The sequence below is a fragment of the Polypterus senegalus genome, chromosome 8 (assembly GCF_016835505.1).
Source record: "Polypterus senegalus isolate Bchr_013 chromosome 8, ASM1683550v1, whole genome shotgun sequence".
Lineage (NCBI taxonomy): Eukaryota > Metazoa > Chordata > Cladistia > Polypteriformes > Polypteridae > Polypterus > Polypterus senegalus.
This window is the reverse complement of record NC_053161.1, coordinates 155,922,035-155,943,892: the sequence shown is the minus strand read 5'-3', so window position 1 is coordinate 155,943,892 and position 21,858 is coordinate 155,922,035.

Sequence of the window (21,858 nt, the reverse complement as noted above, 5' to 3'; positions counted from 1 at the left end):
TATTTAGTTGTGAAGACATTGAGTTCTGAATTCAGAGCCTGCCTTTTCCTATGAAGGGCCTCACTTGATTAGCTCTGATACCTTCTTGGTTTGCAATTTATTTCTGGGGAAAGATATGAAATAATCTGTCCCAGAATATTCCTGTAAAGACCTCTGAGGATATATTTGATTTGTTAAGATATAAATTCTGTACAGTTTTCATCTGCTAATAAAAGTGGGTTAAGATGCCGTTTGTGAGATGAGTATGTGGGGCATAATAATTTTAATTCCAAGTTTAAAGAGGTCTGGTCGGAAATAACAATAGCGTCATACTTGCAAGATTTATTCGTAGGCAAGAAATTATCTACAAAGAAATAATTCTTGAGTAGCAATGATGCACTAGTGAGTAGAAGAAATATACTCTTGAGTTTGGTTTTAGAAATCTCCAGAAGTCTGATAAGTTGCTATCAATTACAAACTGTATAATTATCTTGTCTGTTAGATGTCTTCACCCCTGTGACAGGAGACCTATCTAGGTCTGGATTTAAAACATGATTAAAGTCCCCAGCCATTATAATTTTATGAGTGTTCAGATTGTGAATGGATGCAAATACATTTTGCATGAATCATCCACATTGGGTGCATAAACATTTATCACATATCTCCCTTCAGGATCAGATATTGCATCTGATACTACAAATGAGAATGTTCTATGGATAAGAATTCCCACACTCCTAATTTTCTTTGTGAAGCTGGAATGGAATATTTTGCCAGTCCAGTCTTTTTGCAGCCGGAACTGATCCTTGCTTAATAAATGGGTCTCCTGTAAAAATAATATTTTAGCTGTTAAACCTGTTAGGTGAAAGAATACATTTTTTCTCTTTAATTCATGATTCAGGCCTTTTACATTCCAGCTCACAAAGTTAACTGCCTGGTCATGAAGACATTGATTTTGAGTTTTTGATATAATTTTGTAGTCTTAACTGAAAATGAGACAACTTTGACCTAAATTTCCAATTTTCCCAGGAGTTATTGCCAAGAAGCCTATTGTTACGTTGGCACTTATCATTATAAGGATTGAAAGGATACATTAGAAATAGCTTGCTCTCTTTCTCTCCCCACCTAGTTGCCTCCCCACTTGAGGCTGGACCACACTTCCCTATCCTCTGACATACCTTGAGACAGAGACACGTCCAAAACAAAACAAGCCCCCCAGCAGCAGTGTTTGAGGATAGAAATTGAGATATCTATTGCCAATACAGTTCAAATACTAGAAGCATAAAATATAGTCTTTAACAGTCTTAAAATAGTAACATAGTAAACCCAAGAAATGGTGTTAAAAAGTCACCGTGGATAAGCATAGCAAGCCCTAACACAATAATAACAGTAACAATAACCTAGAAGTATGATGTTAAACAATCACCTAAAAAAAATAAATAAACAGAAAGTGGCCAAGAACAGAAAAGGGTGTATAATTACAGTACCAGTATCATTGCAAGTGGATCAGACAGCTGGTAAGATCTTCTCCATGACAGGGTACGACTCACAATCGTATTTCAGAAGAGTGTCGGGTTCAGTTTTCTTAGTTATTTTTCTGCTTCCTCCATAGTGGTAAAGATATAATGCTTGCCTTGAATGTCAACTTTCAGTTTGGCAGGATACAAGAGGCTGTTTAATGTTGTAAAAAGCGGCTTGTTTAGCAGCTGTTGAGGGTGAAAAATCAGGGAAGATACAAACGTGGTTATTTTCAAATGTAATCTCTTGTTTCTGTCTGAGAAGTGACATTACATTAAATTTAGATTGTAATTTCTCGAAGCACACAACACACATCTTAGGTTTAGAGGTATTTGATCCCGTATGCAGTAAGCTGCTGGTATCTCAGTGTCTAATTTAAAGTACCCTCCAATTATTTTTGAGAATAGTTCAGCTACGAATTTCACTGGGTCTTAGACTTTCCCACTTCAAATAAATCAGCAACACCTCGTTTTGATTTTTTGGGGGATCCAGCAATAAAGTTCATGTTGATAGCTAAGATCTGCTTACTTATTTGAAGTTATTTCTTGATGATGACAAGATCGCAAGAACTGTTGAGATGAACCGTGATGCTGAGCAGTGCTGGGTAAATGACGGTACACTTAAGCAGTTTTCCCATTCAAATATATACCACATAAAAGATATATTTGGTCTCGTCCGATGTGAGAGATGGACGTCTGAAGTGGAGCTCCACTAGCAGTGGTGTTATTTTTCATATTATTTGCTTATTATCCTGAGATATCCTGTATTTATTCAACTCGAAAGGGACTGCTACAGTATATGTAAGCACATATAAACATGGCCAACAAGAAGGGGGGTTCAAAAGAATCGAAAACTAAAGCTACATCCAAGCTGCGATCAGCAAGCCCCAGTTCAAGATACGGCCTTTCAGAGACAGACCTGGATCAGATGGGCGAAAGCACAGACTCCTCGGGACCAAGGTCCGCTACATCGTCGCCGACTGAGAGCGAAAAGGGGAGCAAAGGTGTGATCGTGCGTGCAGATCTGGATATCTCACCGATTGGAGAAGATTACCTGAAACTGGAAAGGGCCGTGAAGTCCACGGCTTCAATTACGCAATTACGTGAGCCTGGAGCAGCGGGGACACCGGCTACAGCAAAGTCTGCTGCTTCATCTACGATACAAGAAAGCACAATTGAACTATCTGAACTGAAAGTGTTGCTCGCTGAGCTCACGCAAGATATAAAGAAAAGCGAGAAGGCTAATGAGAAAGCAACGGCAAAAGCGCTTGAGAGACTGAAACAGGAATTCCAACAGGCAAATGAAAGGCTTCGTCAAGAGGTGCAACTTGAGCTTCGACAGGTGCTGGGTAAAATTGAAGAGCGCATTCAGGAAAACTCGGTTAAACTGAGCACACTTACTGATCAGTTGGAGGATTTCAAGGAGACATTCACAAATCGGATTGAAATGGCCGAACATTTAGCTGCCAGTGCCGAGGAAAGAGCAGTAAATGTCAGTTCCGAATGCAAAAAACTTGGAGACAGACTGGCTGCTTTGGAAGATGGGAGTAGAAGGTATAATGTCAGAACTGAAGGTCTGCCGGAGAATCGAGAAAGTTCAAACCCTGTGAAATTCACAGCTGAACTTTTTTGTAAAATAATCAGGGACGACTTTAAAGCAGAATCTGAGATAGCAGTGGCTTACCGCGTACGCGGATCAAACACCGTCAGACCCTGACCAAGAGCTTTTATTGTTTATTTTGAACGACTTTCATTTAAGCTAGAGGTGATGGCACTCCTCAGAAACAAGGAAGATATTATATATGAAAATAACCACATTCGTATCTTCCCTGACTTCTCTCCAGCAACAGCTACTAAACACATAGCCTTCTATAATATTAAACAGCGCTACGGCAAGCCAGTGTCAAATACAGCCTCCTGTATCCGGCAAAACTGAAAGTGGAATGGCATGGTCAATTCTATGTCTTCGCTAGCAAGGAAGAAGCAGAAAATGAATTAAGAAAGCTGATCCCGGACTATTCTGATACATAATAGTGAGTCATGGCGGTAAATGATAAAGCTAGGATTAATAATCTACTGTCTGATCTATTTTTTTTTATCAGCATATATTCTCATATATTCTTATTATTACTTAGTATTACTAGGGCGCTATCTGTTTATGTTTTATTGTGCTTAATTACTTTTTCCTCCTTTTTTTTCTTTTTCTTTTCTAATTATTTCATCTCTACCCTAAACGAGACTGTTCAATATCATACCCTTGGTTTACTGTTATTGCTATTACTGCATTAAGACTTGTTATGCTTATTTTGGACACATCTTTAACACCATCACCGGGTTTATTATCTGGGTGTATCATCTTAATGCACTAAAATTGCTGAAGACTATATATATATTTTAAGTGCAAAATTTTTTTTTTTTAAAGACTATATTGGTAACAGATATCTCTATCTTTTAACCCTAAAGCCCACTGCATGGGGGCTTGTTGTGCTTTGGACGTGCTCCGTCTCTGGGCATGTCAGAGGACTGGGACTGCATGAAGTGGGTTTTAGCCTCACTTGGGGAGGCAAAAGGGAGGGTGGGGGTTAAGGGGAGAGAAAGAGAGCAGGCTTGATCTATACCTAATCTATCATCTCAATCTTTATAATTATAACTATCAACGTAATAATAAGCTGCATGGCAACAACTCTGGGGAAATAGGAAATTAAGACCTAAACTATCTCACTTCCAGTTAAGACTATAAAATGACATCAAAAACTCAGAATCAGTGTCTCCATGATGGGACAGTTAACTTCGTAAGCTGGAATGTTAAAGGCCTGAATCACGAATTAAAGAGAAAGAAAGTACTCTCACCTAACAGGTCTAAATGCTAAAATAGTATTTTTACAGGAAACCCACTTACTAAGCAAGGATCAGTTCCGCTGCAAAAGACTGGACTGGCCAAATGTTCCATTCTAGTTTTACAAAGAAAACTAGAGGGTGGGAATTCTCATACATAGAACAGTACCATTTGTAGCATCAGATGTAGTATTGGATCCTGAAGGGAGATATGTAATGGTCATGGGAGACTTATCTAACTGTAAAATGATTTTGATAAATGTTTATGCACCTAATGTTGATGATAAGGAATTTATACAAAATTTATTTGCATCCATTCCCAATCTGAACACTCATAAAGTTATAATGGCTGGGGACTTTAATTGTGTTTTAAATCCACTTTTAGATAGAACTTCCTCCACAGGGGAACTAACACTGCAAAGATAATTACAAAGTTTATAACTGATCACAACTTATCAGATCCCTGGAGGTTTTTAAACCCAAATTCAAGAACATATTCTTTCTACTCACCAGTACATCATTGCTACTCAAGGATTGATTACTTCTTTATAGACAATAACTTCTTGCCTAAGATTAAATCTTGTAAATACGATGCTATTGTTATTTCGGACCATGCACCTATGATCTTGGAGCTGAAATTACTAAGCCCCATACACTCACCCCAGATGGCCTCAACCCGCTTCTATTAGCTGACGAGAATTGTACTGAATTTATATCCAAACAAATCAAATTCTTTCTAGAGACAAATACATCCCCGAGATCTCTGCAGGAATACTCTGGGAAACTCTTAAGGCCTTCTTAAGAGGACAGATTATCTCATATCTTTCCCACAGAAATAAATCCGAAGCGAAGAAAGTAGCAGAGATAAAAAGCGAAATTACTAAAATAGATGAAGAACATGCCAGACTACCAAGCGAGACTCTACATAGGAGGAGGCAGGCTCTACATTCAGAATTAAACCTCTTGACAACTAAAGAAACTGAACAACTAATTTACAAATCCAGACATCATTACTATGAACATGGAGAGAAAGCTAATAAGCTTTTAGCTCAACAAATTCACAAGCAAGAAGTGCAACGCAATCTCGTAATCACTAACACTAACGGAGATAAAATCATCGAACACAAAAATATAATGCACACTTTCAGAGACTACTATAAATCCCTATATACTACTGAGTTTAAAGAAGACAATACACAATCTAATGCATTTCTGGATACATTACAGATACCACAAATAGACGCTTTTAGTGTGGAGGAACTTGATAAACCTCTGGCATTATCAGAATTACTAGATGCTATAAAGTCACTCCAAGGTGGAAAAGCAGCAGGCCCTGATGGCTACCCTGCAGAGTTTTACAAGAAATTCTCCGCTCAGCTAGCTCCCTCCTATTAGCAACATTTACAGAAGCCAGAGATAACCAATCTCTTCCACAAACCTTTGCCAAGCACTAATCACTGTCTTTCCAAAACAAAATAAGGACTTATTACAATGTGCATCATACAGACCAATTTCACTTCTGAATAACGACGTTAAAATACTCTCTAAAATCATAGCTAGAAGGATGGAGAAAGTGCTCCCTCGTAATATCACAAGACCAAACTGGATTTATTAGGGGCCGACACTTATCTTCAAATATTCGACGCCTGTTTAATGTAATATACTCACCAACTAAATCAAACACCCCAGAAATATTATTATCATTGGATGCAGAAAAGCATTCGACATGATTGAATGGAAATACCTTTTACTACTATTGGAGAAGTTTGGGTTTGGCCCGAACATTTGTGCATGGATTAAATTACTGTATACTAACCCAGAAGCTTCAGTTTGCATCAATAACATTTGCTCAGACTACTTTAAACTAGAACGTGGCACTAGACAAGGATGCCCTTGTCACCACTGCTGTTTGCATTGCCATTGAACCACTGGCAATACATTGTCGAAATACTGATCAGATAAAGGGGATTAGCAGAGAAGGACTGGAACAGAAAATCTCATTATATGCAGATGATATGGTACTGTATATATGGACCCAGAAAATTCTGTGCCTGCAGTCTTAGCAGCACTCACAGAATTTCAAAAGATCTCTGGTCTCAGAATTAATCTGAATAAAAGTGTACTCTTTCCAGTGAATTCTCAAGCATATAATATTAGATTAGACACCCTACCTTTTATCATTGCAGAACAGTTTAAATACCTAGGGTAAACATCACAAGTAAACATAAAGCTCTTTATCAACAAAATTTCGCTCTGCATGGAAAAAATTAAACAAGACTTGCATAGATGGTCAACCCTTCATCTCACACTAGCTGGAAGAATTAACACTGTTAAGATGAATATTCTTCCTAAGCTCCTTTTTATTTCAAAACATCCCAATATACATTAATAAATCATTCTTTAAGCAATTAGATTCAACAATAACCTCATTTATTTGGAATTCAAAACATCCACGCATCAAAAGAGCGACCCTACAAAGACAAAAGGCAGAAGGCGGCATGGCTCTACCTAACTTCCAGTTTTATTACTGGGCAGCAAATATACAGGCTATAAGAACCTGGACACAAATAGAAGAACATACACAGGCTTGGACGCAATAGAAGTAAAATCCTGCAGTACTTCTTTGTATTCCTTGCTCTGTGCTCCAATAAACACACGCTATCGGCAATACACTAATAACCCAATTGTGCTCCACTCACTTAGAATCTGGAACCAATGTATTTTAAGACGGAGAAGCTTCTATCTGTGGCACCCTGCAAGAGAACCACCTCTTTCAACCTTCACAAACATATGCAGTTTTAATATCTGGAAAAATTTGGAATTAACTTGCTTAGAGATCTTTATATAGACAACGTCTTTGCATCCTATGAACAATTACATTCCAAATTTAACATTCCAGCTACACATTTCTTTCACTATCTTCAAATCAGGAACTTTGTTAAACAGAACCTTCCAGATTTTCCTCATCTTGCACCCTCATCCATGCTGGAAAAATATTGCTCAATTTCAAGGATTAGACTCCATCTCTACAATATATAAAATCATTTTACAATCCCTTCCTTTCAAAGATCCAAGAGGACACTGGGAAAAAGATCTCTCAATTAATATATCAGAAAAGGAGTGGAAAGTAGCAATGCAGAGAATTCACTCGAGCTCCATATGCGCAAAGCATACAATTATACATCTCAAAATTATATATCGAGCACATCTGTCTCGACTAAAACTCTCCAAAATGTTTCCAGGGCATGATCCAACCTGCGAACGTTGCAACCAAGTCCCAGCCTCACTGGGTCACATGTTCTGGGCCTGCACCAAATTAACATTATTCTGGACAAAATTTTAATTACCTTCAGACAGCCTTGGACTCACAATCCCTCCTAACCCATTAACAGCTGTGTTTGGGGTTCTTCCAGAGGGGTTTAAAGTGGAGAAGGACAAACAAATTGTGATTGCATTCACTACACTGTTGGCACGCAGACTTATTCTGATAAACTGGAAGAACCCAAACTCTCCTCTTTTAAGTCAGTGGGAAACTGATGTGTTATATTATTTGAAATTGGAAAAATCAAATACTCAGTTAGAGGATCGTACAGACTTTTTCAAAACATGGCAGGATCTAAACAGTAATATTTTAAAATAAGTTCATAAAGCATAGACAATTTATTAATTTAGGGTTGTTTACAAGCCTTAAATTTTACACGTTTGGCTTGCTCTCTCTCTCAGGGTGGGGATCGATCTGTTCTTAACTCAATTTTTCTTTTTGTAAAAACTTGATTGCTTTGTATGGATTGTAATAAAATTAATAAAAAAAAAAGATATATTTCATTAGTATATACTGTATATGGTATTAGCATCATTGTTATTATTTATTATTATTTTGAATATTATTATAGTTTTTACACTTCTGATTTTGTACTTTTATTGTTTTACACGTTTTATAGCAGAAAGATTAGATTTAATTAAAATATCATTTTTCAAGCCAAAAAATTAAACATTTTTTACATGTTTTTGACAGAAAATGTAATGCTAAGGAGGTTAAGTTTCTTTTTCTACAATTAACCAGGCCCCAGCCAATGCTTGTCTGTTTTTACACTGGTAAATAAGCATGCCCATATTCCAGCTACTAGTATTAAGAATCAATTTTAATATATTGTGGGACCATTAAGACCCCCCCGTTGCAAAACACAGTGACGCGTCCATTGAGGGTTTATTGTCCACATGCAAGACAATGGCAGGTTTGCCACGTCACTGAGGCAACTACAAGTTTGTAGCCCTACTGTGTAATGCGTCAGTGAGCCGAGGGTTGATGCGGGAACTATCTTCAATCCGGTCACTGACCTGGCCTGCTTTTTCTTTTCTTTCTCCTCCACCCCCCAGGATGAACAAATCCCAGCCACTGACAAGGAGTACTATCTGTTCCTTGACTGAAGAAGGGAGCCAAGCCAGGACGAATGATAACATCACTGCTTGTTTGCTGTGTCTGTGTGTAGTGAAGTGGTAGCTCCCATTTCCTTGGTGTTCCTTTTTTCAATTGAATAAAGCTTATTTTCCTGAAGCCCTTGGACTCAGTCTAGTCTTTTGGGTGCAAGACAGTAACTCTCGTGTCACAATATGATCCCCAGATAGGGGACGCAACAGATAAGAACAGATTTTTTTTCCTGATTTATTTGAAGTTTTACAATTTTCCATACAGTATTTGCCTTCAATACAGATATAGCAAAAACACATAGTTTAAATGAAAACTAAATTTAAGCATATAGTAACTAAAAAAACAATACACATACTGTACTTCTCCCTTCATTTAGTACAGTAAAGTAGAACATTACACAGTTTGCGTAAAAATTGTTAAATTATCCCTCATTGGGTAATATCTATAATTACACAATTTTGTTAAAGACCAATTACTGTTTTCCATCTTTTGTTTAGCTGACTGCAAAGGCATATCTTTCTATGTCTCTTTTAATTTGCTTATTTAAAACAGTTTTTATGTGATTCACTCTCTTTCGGTTTTTACTGATCCAAACTTTATTAGTTTCTCAAAATACCCATAAAGTGAATTTTACCAGACTAATCAAACCATGTTGCAATAAAAGCGTTCCTTGAGCACCATTTTTTACTGCCCATCTGGCATTACCTAAAGATCCCACCTCTGCCACACCCCACCCCCCCTTGCAAATCAAAATGTCCTGAGGAAATATTTCTGTTCCTGACAGGCCATGTCTGTGCAATCTGTCCCAAACTGAGAGTCATCACCACAAGTGTAACCAATTTTTTTGTGAAAGTGTTTATTTGATATTTGGACTTCAGGCTTCACATATTATACACTTCATGTCTACATTTTGTCAGTTATTACTAAAACATGAAAAATGTTTCTGTTTTAACGATGTGTTTACATAGATTGTTGTAGACACGGAACACACGTGAAATGCATGTGTTCCAAATAACGATATAGTATTTATGAAATGTGTCATTTTGCTTGACTTCTCACTCTATACAACTCTAAGCAACTGACATGTAGGTAAACAGACTTGAGCTGAGAAAACTGTGTGGTGGTGGGGGGATGTGAGAGCAGGCTGCTTATCGACACATTTGTAGGACAAAAGACGCTGACGGAGATGTGCAAAGCAATTTAAGGTGGGACAGATCTACGAGTTTTTTCGTAGGCTCTGGTAATTGTAGTGTTAAACTTGCAGATTGAAATGGATGCATTCTTTTTTAATCTCACTTAATCTCACAGTTTAGTGTTAGACTGATCTGCGTTGATAAAAGGGAAGGTGTCCAATCTAATATTGTGTTTTGGAGAGTTCATTGGAAAGAGCACACTTTTATTGAAATTCATTCTGAAAACGGAAATCTTTTGAAATTCTGTTAGTGCTGATAGGACTGTAGGCACAGTATTATGTGGATCTGATATATATATATATAATAAAAGGCAAAGCCCTCACTGACTGACTGACTCACTCACTGACTCATCACTAATTCTCCAACTTCCCGTGTGGATAGAAGGCTGAAATTTGGCAGGCTCATTCCTTACAGCTTCCTTACAAAAGTTGGGCAGGTTTCATTTTGAAATTCTACGCATAATGGTCATAACTGGAACCTATTTTTCTGCATTTACTGTAATGGAGTTGAGCTCGAAAGCCGTGGGGGGCGGAGTTTCGTGTGACATCATCATGCCTCCCACGTAATCACGTGAACTGACTGTCAACGCACTACGTAGAAAACCAGGAAGAGCTTCAAAACACGCAGAAGAAAACATGCATTATATAATTATAAAGGCAGCGAAACAATAAAAAGCGAGCAACTGACATATACAACCATATTCATGACTGCTGCTACTTCGGAAACAAAGCATGGTATAAACCTGTAGTTTAAATTAAGTTCATAGACACGCTGCCGATGGTGTTTGTCATGCCCACGGGTAATGCGGGATACAAGTTTAATGAGAGGACGCAGGATATAAATGAGAGTTTTGATCACTTTGTAACTAAGTTAAAATTGCAGGTGAAAGGCTGTATTTATGCAAATTCCGAGAGACTGTGTTTGTAGGGGATTGACAGTTAAGGCGGGTGGGGGAGTCATGTCATCATCTCCCCTCCCATTCACCTCATTTGGTGAAGGACTGTGCTTATGCAGACGAAGATGAGATTAAGGGTGGTGTTTGGCACAAACTCAGCGAAACTGCGAGAGAAACTTTTAAGTGCCGGGTCTTAGCTGACATTACATACAGCCATGGACATCACACGAGATGGCACCAGCACAGCTGGGAACCTTCGATGCAAGAACACCAAGCGGCTCACGTGAACTGACACAGTGCACAGACAAAAAGCAACAGTTCCAAACAGTGCTGAACAAAAACACAGTTACACACAATTACACAACTGAGAAAGCAGCAAAAAAATATGAAGCGTCTGATATATACAAGCATATTCATAAGTGCAGCTACTGTGGAAACAAAGCACACGGTGGAAAAAGTGAATGTCCCGCTAAAGGAAGACAGTGTAAAAAAAAGAACCCGTGCATGCAGTGTGTCACATCTCAGATAAAGAGGAAGACGAGCTGTTTATTGATGCAGTAAGAAACGAATTGATGAATTAACCTGTTATCTTTACAACTATTGACAAACACGGAATGTAACTTGAACACAACACATCGTACAAATACGACCCTGATTGAAACAAATAATGATAATCAAATCCTTGATGACAGCAACACTCAATAACACTCACAAAACAATTACTGTAAATTGACAATCATGTTACGTTATTTTTAAAATGTTCCCTTCGCCTTTAGCGCCGACATCCGAGGTTCGATTCCCGAGAGGGTATGTACTGAGTATGTACGCGCGCTTCACAATTCATTTTAACCTCGCATCTCCTTGGTTTGGGACGTATGAAAAAATATGCGGTTAACACAGAATCATGTTACGTTATTTTTAAAATCTTTCCTTTTCTTAGCACAAACACAGCTGAGAAGCTTCGATGCATGTACTCCATAACAAAAAATAACGCATTTAATCACACTTTCAATTCCAAGCAAAGGGGAACTTTTGTCAATGCATGATTTCCTGGTACATCGATTACAATGATGCACACATCACAGCTACAAAAATGTTAAGAGTCGGAATGAAGCGCGTTCCTATGACTGATTGGAGGAAAATTTCACTTCAAAAAACTACCTGAGCGAAGCCTTGATAAAAGCATGGTTTTGTGCACACTGAAAAGCAAGCAAAATTAAATGCATTACAGAAAGCGGACTTTGTGGTTCATTTTAACCTCACATCTCCTTGGTTTGGGATGTATGAAAAAATATGCGGTTAACACAGAATCATGTTACGTTATTTTTAAAATCTTTCCTTTTCTTAGCACAAGCACAGCTGAGAAGCTTCGATGCATGTACTCGATAACAAAAAATAACGCATTTAATCACACTTTCAATTCCAAGCAAAGGGGAACTTTTGTCAATGCATGATTTCCTGGTACATCGATTACACTGATGCACACATCACAGCTACAAAAATGTTAGAGTCGGAATAAAGCGCATTCCTACGACTGATCGGAGGAAAATTTCATTTCAAAAAACTACCTGAGCGAAGCCTTGATAAAAGCATGGTTTTGTGCACACTGAAAAGCAAGCAAAATTAGATGCATTACAGAAAGCGGACTTTGTGGCTCTTACTGGGGATCATAGGACTTCCATAACTGTTAGTAATTCTAATTACATCTAATTACAAAATGTTCAATGATCACACTGTTTTAGCCTAATGTACAAAATAATTTTGGCTAAGGTTACTCAGAGTTTAAAGATTAAGTTGGTCAAATTACCTTTTATGTTTCTGACTTATTTTTTTAAGAAGAAAAACGGCACTTTATGTTGAAATTTTGGTTATTATTATTTAAAGACAATATCATTCTGAAAATGTACTTAAAGTACTTAAACTACCACTTTATTTTTAAGTCTGCGCAATTTTAACCAGGGATGATATTTTTGTTTCTGTTTTGAATTCAAATGCAGTTTAAAAGCATTTTTTTCCAGAAATTAAAACAGCTTGAGTTTACAATATTCATGTCCATGTCTATTATTTGATTCTGTCGCCCACTAAAACCCTTTTAAATTAAAAAAACATTTCCGATTTGGGGCAAATTTACGTGTGCGATTACATACGATTAATCAAGATTAATTATTACACAGCCTCTAATTAATTGGATTCATTTTTTTAATCGAGTCCCACCCCTAATATATATATGTACAGTAGATTTGTGTATATATATATATATGTGTATATACAGTATATATGTAGATATGTATATGTGTATATATATGTTTATATATGTGTGTGTGTGTCTATGTGTACATATATATATATATATATATATATATATATGCCAGCAACACTCATGACAATGACAATCATGTTAAGTTATTATTAAAATGTTCCTTTTCTTTTTACTTCTCCACTGCCAAACGTGGGTATTTTGCTATATATATATATAGATATAGAGATAGATAGATAGATAGATAGATAGATATGACAACAACACTCATATCAATGATAAAATAATTACATTAACAATCATCTTACGTTATTTTTAAAATATTTCCTTTTCTTTTTCATAACTTTAACACACTACTTCTCCGCTGCGAAGCGCAGGTATTCTGCTAGTATATATATATATCATCTGCATACAGTGAAATTTTCTGTTAAAGTCCTTTTCTGATAATCCCCTTTATCTTGTCAGCATTTCAAAAGTGAACTGCCAGTGGCTCTATGGTAATTTCAAAAAGCAATGGTGACAAGGGGCCTCCTTGTCTAGTACCATGTTCTAGTTTGAAGTAGCATGAAATAATGTTGTTAATACAAACTTAAGTTTCTGGACCGGTATACAGTAGTTTGATCCATGCACAAATGTTCGGGCCAAACCCACATTTTTCCAATGTGGTGAAAAGGTAGCTCCATTCAACCATATCAAATGCTTTTTCTGCATCCAATGATAATAATATCTCCAAGGTGTTAGACTTTGTGGGTGAATATATTACATTAAACAGGCGATGAAGATTGGAAGCAAAGCGTCTGCCTATAATAAATCAAGTTTGGTCTGGTGATATTATCAAAGGAAGAACTTTCTCAATCCTACTGGCAAGGAATTTGGAGAGTATTTTATCGTTATTTAGAAGTGAGATTGGTCTGTATGATTCACATTTTAATAAGTCCTTATTTTGTTTAGGAAACAAGGTAATTAATACTTGGCAAAAAGTTTGAGATAGAATTTTATTGTCTGTAGCTTCTGTAAATGTTGCTAATAAAAGGGGAGCTAGCTTAATCAAAAATAAAATTTGGCAGAGTAACCATCGGGGCCCGCTACTTTCCCTGTCTGAAGTGAGTTCATACCTCTAGTAATTTTGATAGTGCCAGAGGTTTGTACAATTCTTCTGCACTGACAGTATCTAGTGGAATGTGTAATGCATCCAAAAATGTTTTAGGTTGTGTCTTGTCTTATAGTAGTCTCTAAATGTGTGCATTATATTTTTATGGTCAATGATTTTGTCCCCGTCTTTGTTGCTTGCATTACATTGCAAACTTCCTCCTTGTAGATTTGTTGAGCTAAGATCTTATTAGCTTTCTCTCCATGTTCATAGTAATAATGTAATGATTTAAAAAGTTCTGTTTATTTTGTTGTCCTATGAAGTGCCTCATTTGGACACCTGGCATGCTCTTGATCTATTCTGGTAATTTCACTGTTTAGCTCTTATACCTTCTTGGTTTCTAATTTATTTTTGTGGTACAGATATGAAATAATCTGTCCTCTTAAGAAAGCCTTCAGCGTTTGCCAGAGATCTCTGAGGATGCATTTGTCTCTAAAAAATCTATTTGGTTGGATATAAACTCCATATAGTTGTTATCTGCTAATAACAGTGGGTTAAGGTGCCATCTGTAAGATGACTATATGGGGCATAATGATTTAAGCTCCAAGATCAAAGGGGCGTGATTGGAGATAACAATAGTGTCGTACTTACAAGATTTAATTGTAGGCAAGAAATTGTTATCTATGAAGAAATAATCAATTCTTGAGTAACAGTGATGCACAGTTGAGTAGAAGGAATACGCTCGAGTTTGGGTTTAGGAATCTCCAGGCGTCTGATAAGTTATGGTCAGTTACAAACTGTGTAATTATTTTTGCAGTGTTAGATGTCATCACCCCTGTGGCAGGAGACCTATCTAGGTCTGGATTTAAAACACAAAGTCACCAGCCATTATAATTTTATGAGTGTTCACATTGGGAATGAATGCAAATAAGTTTTGGATAAAGTTCTTATCATCCACATTGGGTGCATAGATATTTATCAAAATTACTTTACAGTTAAATAAATTACCCATGACGATCACATATCGTCCTTCAGGATCAGATACTACATCTGATATTACAAATGAGATTGTTCTATGTATAAGAATTCCCACACCTCTAGTTTTCTTTGTAAAGCTGGAATGGAATATTTGGCCAATCCAGTTTCTGTGCAGCCGTTCCTAATCCTTGCTTACTAAATGGGTCTCCTGTAAAAATACTACTTTAGCATTTAAACCTGTTAGGTATGGAGAATATTTTCTTTCTCTTTATTTCCTAATTGAGACCTTTCCAGCTCACAAAGTTAACTGTTTGGTGATCTTTTGTTGATATTCTGCAGTCCTAATTTAAGATTACATTACATTATTACATAAGAAAGCTTTGACCTTAATTTCCAATTTTTCCAGGAGTTATTGCTATGAAGTCTGTTGTTACATTGCCTCTTACAATTATAAAGATTAAAAGGATAGATAAGAAATAGCTTGCTCTCTTTCTCTCCCCCCATTCCTGCAGCCCCCCCATTTTGCCTCCCCAAGCGAGGCTAAACCACACTTCACAAAGTCCCAGTCCTCTGACATATCTAGAGACAGAGCTAGTTCAAAACAAAACAAGCACTCCAACAGCAGCACGAGTATTAAAATAAAGGTATCTATTGACAGTACAGTCCAAACATACATGTACATCAACATAAAATGTAATCTTAAACAGTTTTGAGAGCTTTTCTGACTTAAACTGCTTCTTACATTGGTTCCATATTCTGAGAGAATGAAGGGTAATTGAATTTTTTGTGTAATGATGATAGTAGTTTTTATTAAACTGGGGCACAGAGCAGGGAATATAAAGAAGTACTGCAATATTTTATTTCTGTTGCAGAACAGGCTTGAGGATATTCATCAATTTGTGTTGATGTTCAGGGGCCACACATATAAACGGTGCATATGCACAAAAATGTTGCATACTGCAGTTTCCACACTCACATCGAGATGTATAAAAACTAAACTTGGCATAAAACCACGCACGTTTTCACGCTAGCTCAGTCTCTTGCGTATGCAAGTTCCCTGCTTGGTTTTGTAAACTGGCTGCACCCAGCATCAAAGCAGTGCTTTTGTTCCAGTTTGGTTTCCCTTACTTTTTTAGATCCAAATCCCTTACGCGGCTTTATCAAAAATACCCTAAAATTAACCACATATTGTTTATTAGTTTAAGGCGTCTGATTGTAATTAACCTGTAACAATATAACAGTCCATGAAATGGCTAAACTATTCCAAATACCATAGCTGCTTTAGCATTGTTACTCTCAAGTATTTATACCACTGTATCTGAGTATGGAATCACAGCTCTATAGCAGCTGATTGGAAAGAGAACGCTTGGTATACAGCATCAAGCACACGCTGCCTCAGCCATGCGCATATTGTATTGAACTGCTGTCATACGACTAACGCTTCAGTGTCTTTCCTGTAGGGACATTGTGGTTCAAAAACAATTTCATCCCAAGAACTATAAATGCACTCAATCAGTCCATCAAGTGCTCCTTGAAGAACTGTTTGTACTTATAAGTACAATTACCTCACTGTAAACTTGCGATAGTTATAATATTACACAACCTGAGCCACTTTATAAGGTGTGTATATACATATGATAATTATATCATTTTTAAGGTGAAATGTAGCAAAATATGTTTATTACATTATACAGATAAAATGTTAACATCATTTAAATAATTCACCTGTATATTGTTAATAATTAAACATGTGAGGACACGGTGGACAGCGGTAGCGACGAGCAGGACGCCCTGTTCAGGGATTGCTCCTGCCTCGCTCTGTATTCTTGCTGGGACTGGCACGACACTGGATGGATAGAATAATTAAACTTTTACTATGAAGATATTTCAATGTTCCTTAAAGGTTTTGAAGAATCAGCGTTCTAAGCTTACAGGTGACTTGACATCTATTACAGAGCTAATTGTGTGGCAATTGTGTACTTGGAGAAAGATAAGGAAGGACAGGAATTGGGGGTTAGTATATTTGAAGAGACAGTACTGCTGCAATAAATTATATCATTGAAGGTCGCGCATGGTGCAGCAAGCATCTTGCAGGAGGCAGTAACAATCTCTGGACAGGGCGCCAGCTTGTCACTATCATTGCGCCACCATGTTCCCATATTTAATAAAATGCTCTAATTCCTATCATCATGAAAATATCAAGTATACATCTTAGTATTTAAATTGTTTAGAGAGCTGTAACATCACCAAAGGTCTGCAGGGAACTGAGAAAGACAGCCAGCGGACTCTGCCGTCCCCTGGACGGATGTTTTATTACAATTACTCAGGCCCTTTAGCAGCATCCGACTCACACATGTGTGACAAGGTCCCCCAGCCCAAGCCCATCAGGTAAGGCGTGCTGCACCGAGAGGTCGTGGGCACGAGAGAGGGCATCAGCATTGGCATGGAGAGAGCCCTCATGATGAATTAATGAAAACTTGTAAGGTTGGAGGTCAAGAAACCACCTAGTGACCTGTGGATTTGATTCTTTGTGAAGGGCTGTCTACTGTAAGGGAGCATGATCTGTCACCAGAGTGAACTCTACCTGGTCTCCCAGTCTAACAGTTTCCAGCTCAGGTACATTAACGGGGTGTTCAAAACCATCGACGCTTTGGTTGAGCACGGCCCCCAGGCCTGTGTCCGAAGCGTCCGTCTGGAGAATAAAAGGGAGAAAAAAATTAGCAGCTTTTAATATTGGTGTTGAAGTAAGAGCCTGTTTTTAAGTTTTAAAATGGCATCTATTTTTGAACACTGGTTTCACAGTACCCTGACCTACAAGGTAGCCCAAATACTTGGCCTCTTTCAATTCAAAGAAACATTTGTTGGGACTGATACGAAGCCCGGCTTCTTCTAGTGCCCGCAATACCGCTGTGACCTGCTGTACATGTTCCTTCCATGTGCTGGAATAGATGACAATGTGATCCAGATAGGTAGCACTATATGCATTATGAGGTCAAAGCAGTTTGTCCACCAGTTGCTGGAAGGTCGCAGGAGCCCTGTGTAACCCGAATGGAAGAATATGATACTGCCAGTGTCCGCTAGGAGTGCTAAACGCCGTCTTGACATTTGCGGAGTTCATTAAAGGAATCTGCCAGTACCCTTTTGTCATGTCCAGTGTGGTGAAAAATTTTGCTTGGCCAAGCCTTTCAAGGAGATCATCCACATGAGGCATGGGATAAGCATCAAATTGGGAGTCCTGGTTAAGCTGATGGAAGTCACTGCAAAACCTCCAACTGCCATCAGGCTTATTAACCAAGATGATTGGGCTAGACCAGGGACTATAACTTTCCTCTATCACTCCTAGTTCCAGCATCTGCTTGATTTCCAGCTCCACTTCTGCTTTCTTTGCCTCAGGAAGTCTACAGGGGCGCTCTCAGACTATAACGCCTGGTTCAGTCACTTTGTCTTGTGCAATCAGAAAGGTCCTTCCTGGTTTTTCACTCACCACCTCTGAGACGGACAGGATAGCTGATTCCAGCTCCCACCTTCCTTGCCGAAATTAACAGTGTCTCTATGAGCAAGCCTGAGTGGAGGAGGGATTTGAATCCCTCCCTTTCCATGGCTTCAGGAATTTCACATGTTAAACCCGCTCGCTTGGTCTACGATTGGGTTGTTTCACCAAATAATTAACCAATCATTTTCTCTCCTTAATTTCATGAGGGCCTTTCCAATGGGCGAGTAATTTACAATGGGAGGTGGGAACTAATACCATGACACGATCCCCTGGACGGAATTCTCGGAACATCGTGCTAATAATAACGGGCCTGTGCTGCTTGTGCCTCTTCCATATGACTTTTTTGAATAGGTTGAATTTTTCAAAATCTTTCGCGTAATTGCGCAATATATTCCAAAATATTTGTAGAGGGAAGAGCCTCTCCTTCTCAGCCTTCTTTCAAAATATCCAATATACCTCGGAGATGCCGTCCGTATAATAATTCAAAAGGTGAGAACCCTGTAGAGACTTATGGGACTTCCAGATAGGCAAAGAGAATGAAGGGGAGGAGTTGATCCCAATGACTCCCATCCCCGCTAACCACCTTATGTAGCATCTGCTTGAGAGTCTGATTAAACCTCTCCATTAGACTGTCAGTTTGAGGATGATACACCACGGCCTTTAAGTGCTTTACTTTCAGTAACATGGCCGTTTCCCTGAACATCTCCAAGGTAAAAGGCATCCCTTGGTCCATTAAGACTTCTTTAGGGATGCCACTTGCACAAAGACTCCTACTAGTTCCCGTGCGATTGATTTAGATGTGGCTAAGCGCAAGGTAACAGCTTCTGGATATTGGGTCACATAATCCACGAGGACTAATATATATTTATCTCCTCGGGTTGAGGGATCTAAAGGTCCTACAATATCAACCCCGATTCTTTCAAAGGGAACATGAACTAAGGGAAGGGAAATGAGAGGAGCACGGTCCCTCCTAGGAATTTGCCGTAATTGACATTCTGGACAAGAAATACAAAAATGGCAAACCTCTTTGTTAATTCCTGGCCATTAAAATCGGAGCTTGATCTGCTCTGAAGTATTTTTCAGAGCCTAAATGGCCTCCAAGGAAGTGGGTGTGTGCTAATTCACAAACCTGCTGTAGGTAGGTTCATGAGATTAACAACAGTTTCCGGACTTAGATCATTTTCTATTACAAACTGAGGTCCCTGTGGCATGGACTGATGTGTACGTTGGCCATTTGAAAGTGTATGTCAGAGAGAAGGTCCGGTCCTATTTTGTAGGATGTAATCTCTAGGAAATCCACTAGAGGATTGTTCTGCTGTCCCAGATTTTGAGGCCGGCATAGTTGGTTTTATGAGCAGTATAAGCTCTTCCATAGAATGAAAGTCTCCCTAGTCTGGCTGGGCAAAGTTTTTGGGAAAGCCCTGTAGAAAAATAAAGCAGGTTACCTGTTGCACTGTTTGGCAGGTGGTCAGTTAAAAAAAAAATATATATATACACACACATATACAGTTGGATATAAAAATTTGGGCAACCTTGTTAATAGTCATTATTTTCCTGTATAAATCGTTGGTTGTTACAATAAAAAATGTCAGTTAAATATATCATATAGGAGACGCACACAGTGATATTTGAGAAGTGAAATGAAGTTTATTGGATTTACAGAAAGTGTGCAATAATTGTTTAAACAAAATCAGGCAGGTGCATAAATTTGGGCAACACAAAAAAAAAATGAAATCAATATTTAGTAGATCCGCCTTTTGCAGAAGTTACAGCCTCTAAACGCTTCCTGTAGGTTCCAATGAGAGTCTGGATTGTGGTTGAAGGTATTTTGGACCATTCCTCTTTACAAAACATCTCTAGTTCATTCAGGTTTGATGGCTTCCGAGCATGGACAGCTCCCTTTAACTCACACCACAGATTTTCAATTATATTCAGGTCTGGGGACTGAGATGGCCATTCCAGAATGTTGTACTTGTTCCTCTGCATGAATGCCTTAGTGGATTTTAAGCAGTGTTTCGGGTCGTTGTCTTGTTGAAAGATCCAGCCCCGGCGCAGCTTCAGCTTTGTCACTGATTCCTGGACATTGGTCTCCAGAATCTGCTGATACTGAGTGGAATCCATGCGTCCCTCAACTTTGACAAGATTCCCAGTCCCTGCACTGGCCACACAGCCCCACAGCATGATGGAACCACCACCATATTTTACTGTAGGTAGCAGGTGTTTTTCTTGGAATGCTGTGTTGTTTTTCCTCCATGCATAACGCCCCTTGTTATGCCCAAATAACTCAATTTTAGTTTCATCAGTCCACAGCACCTTATTCCAAAATGAAGCTGGCTTGTCCAAATGTGCTTGAGCATACCTCAAGCGGCTCTATTTGTGCTTCCTCTGCATCAGTCTTGCATACAGCATCTCCTTGTGTAAAGTGCGCCGAATGGTTGAACGATGCACAGTGACTCAATCTGCTGCAAGATGATGTTGTAGGTCTTTGGTGCTGGTCTGTGGGTTGAGTCTGACTGTTCTCCCCATTCGTCGCTTCTGTCTATCCGAAATCTTTCTTGGTCTGCCACTTCGAGCCTTAACTTGAACTGAGCCTGTGGTCTTCCATTTCCTCAATATGTTCCTGTGGAAACAGACAGCTTAAATCTCTGGGACAGCTTTCTGTATCCTTCCCCTAAACCATGATGGTGAACAATCTTGTCTTCAGGTCATCTGAGAGTTGTTTTGTGACCCCCATGTTGCTACTCTTCATAGAAAATTAAAGGAGGAGGGAAACTTACAATTGACCACCTTAAATACTCTTTCTCATTATAGGATTCACCTGTGTATGTAGGTCAGGGGTCACTGAGCTTACCAAGCCAATTTGAGCTCCAATAATTAGTTCTAAAAGTTTTGGAATCAATAAAATGACAACAGTGCCCAAATTTATGCACCTGCCTGATTTTGTTTGAACAATTATTGCACACTTTCTGTAAATCCAATAAACTTCATTTCACTTCTAAAATATCACTGTGTGTGTCTCCTATATGATATATTTAACTGACATTTTTTATCGTAACAACCAACGATTTATACAGGAAAATAATGACTATTAACAAGGTTGCCCAAACTTTTGCATCCCACTGTATGCATTATAAGCCATGAATGTATTTTGTACTGTGGAAAAATTACACTTCAAAGTTGAAAGAATAAGGAACA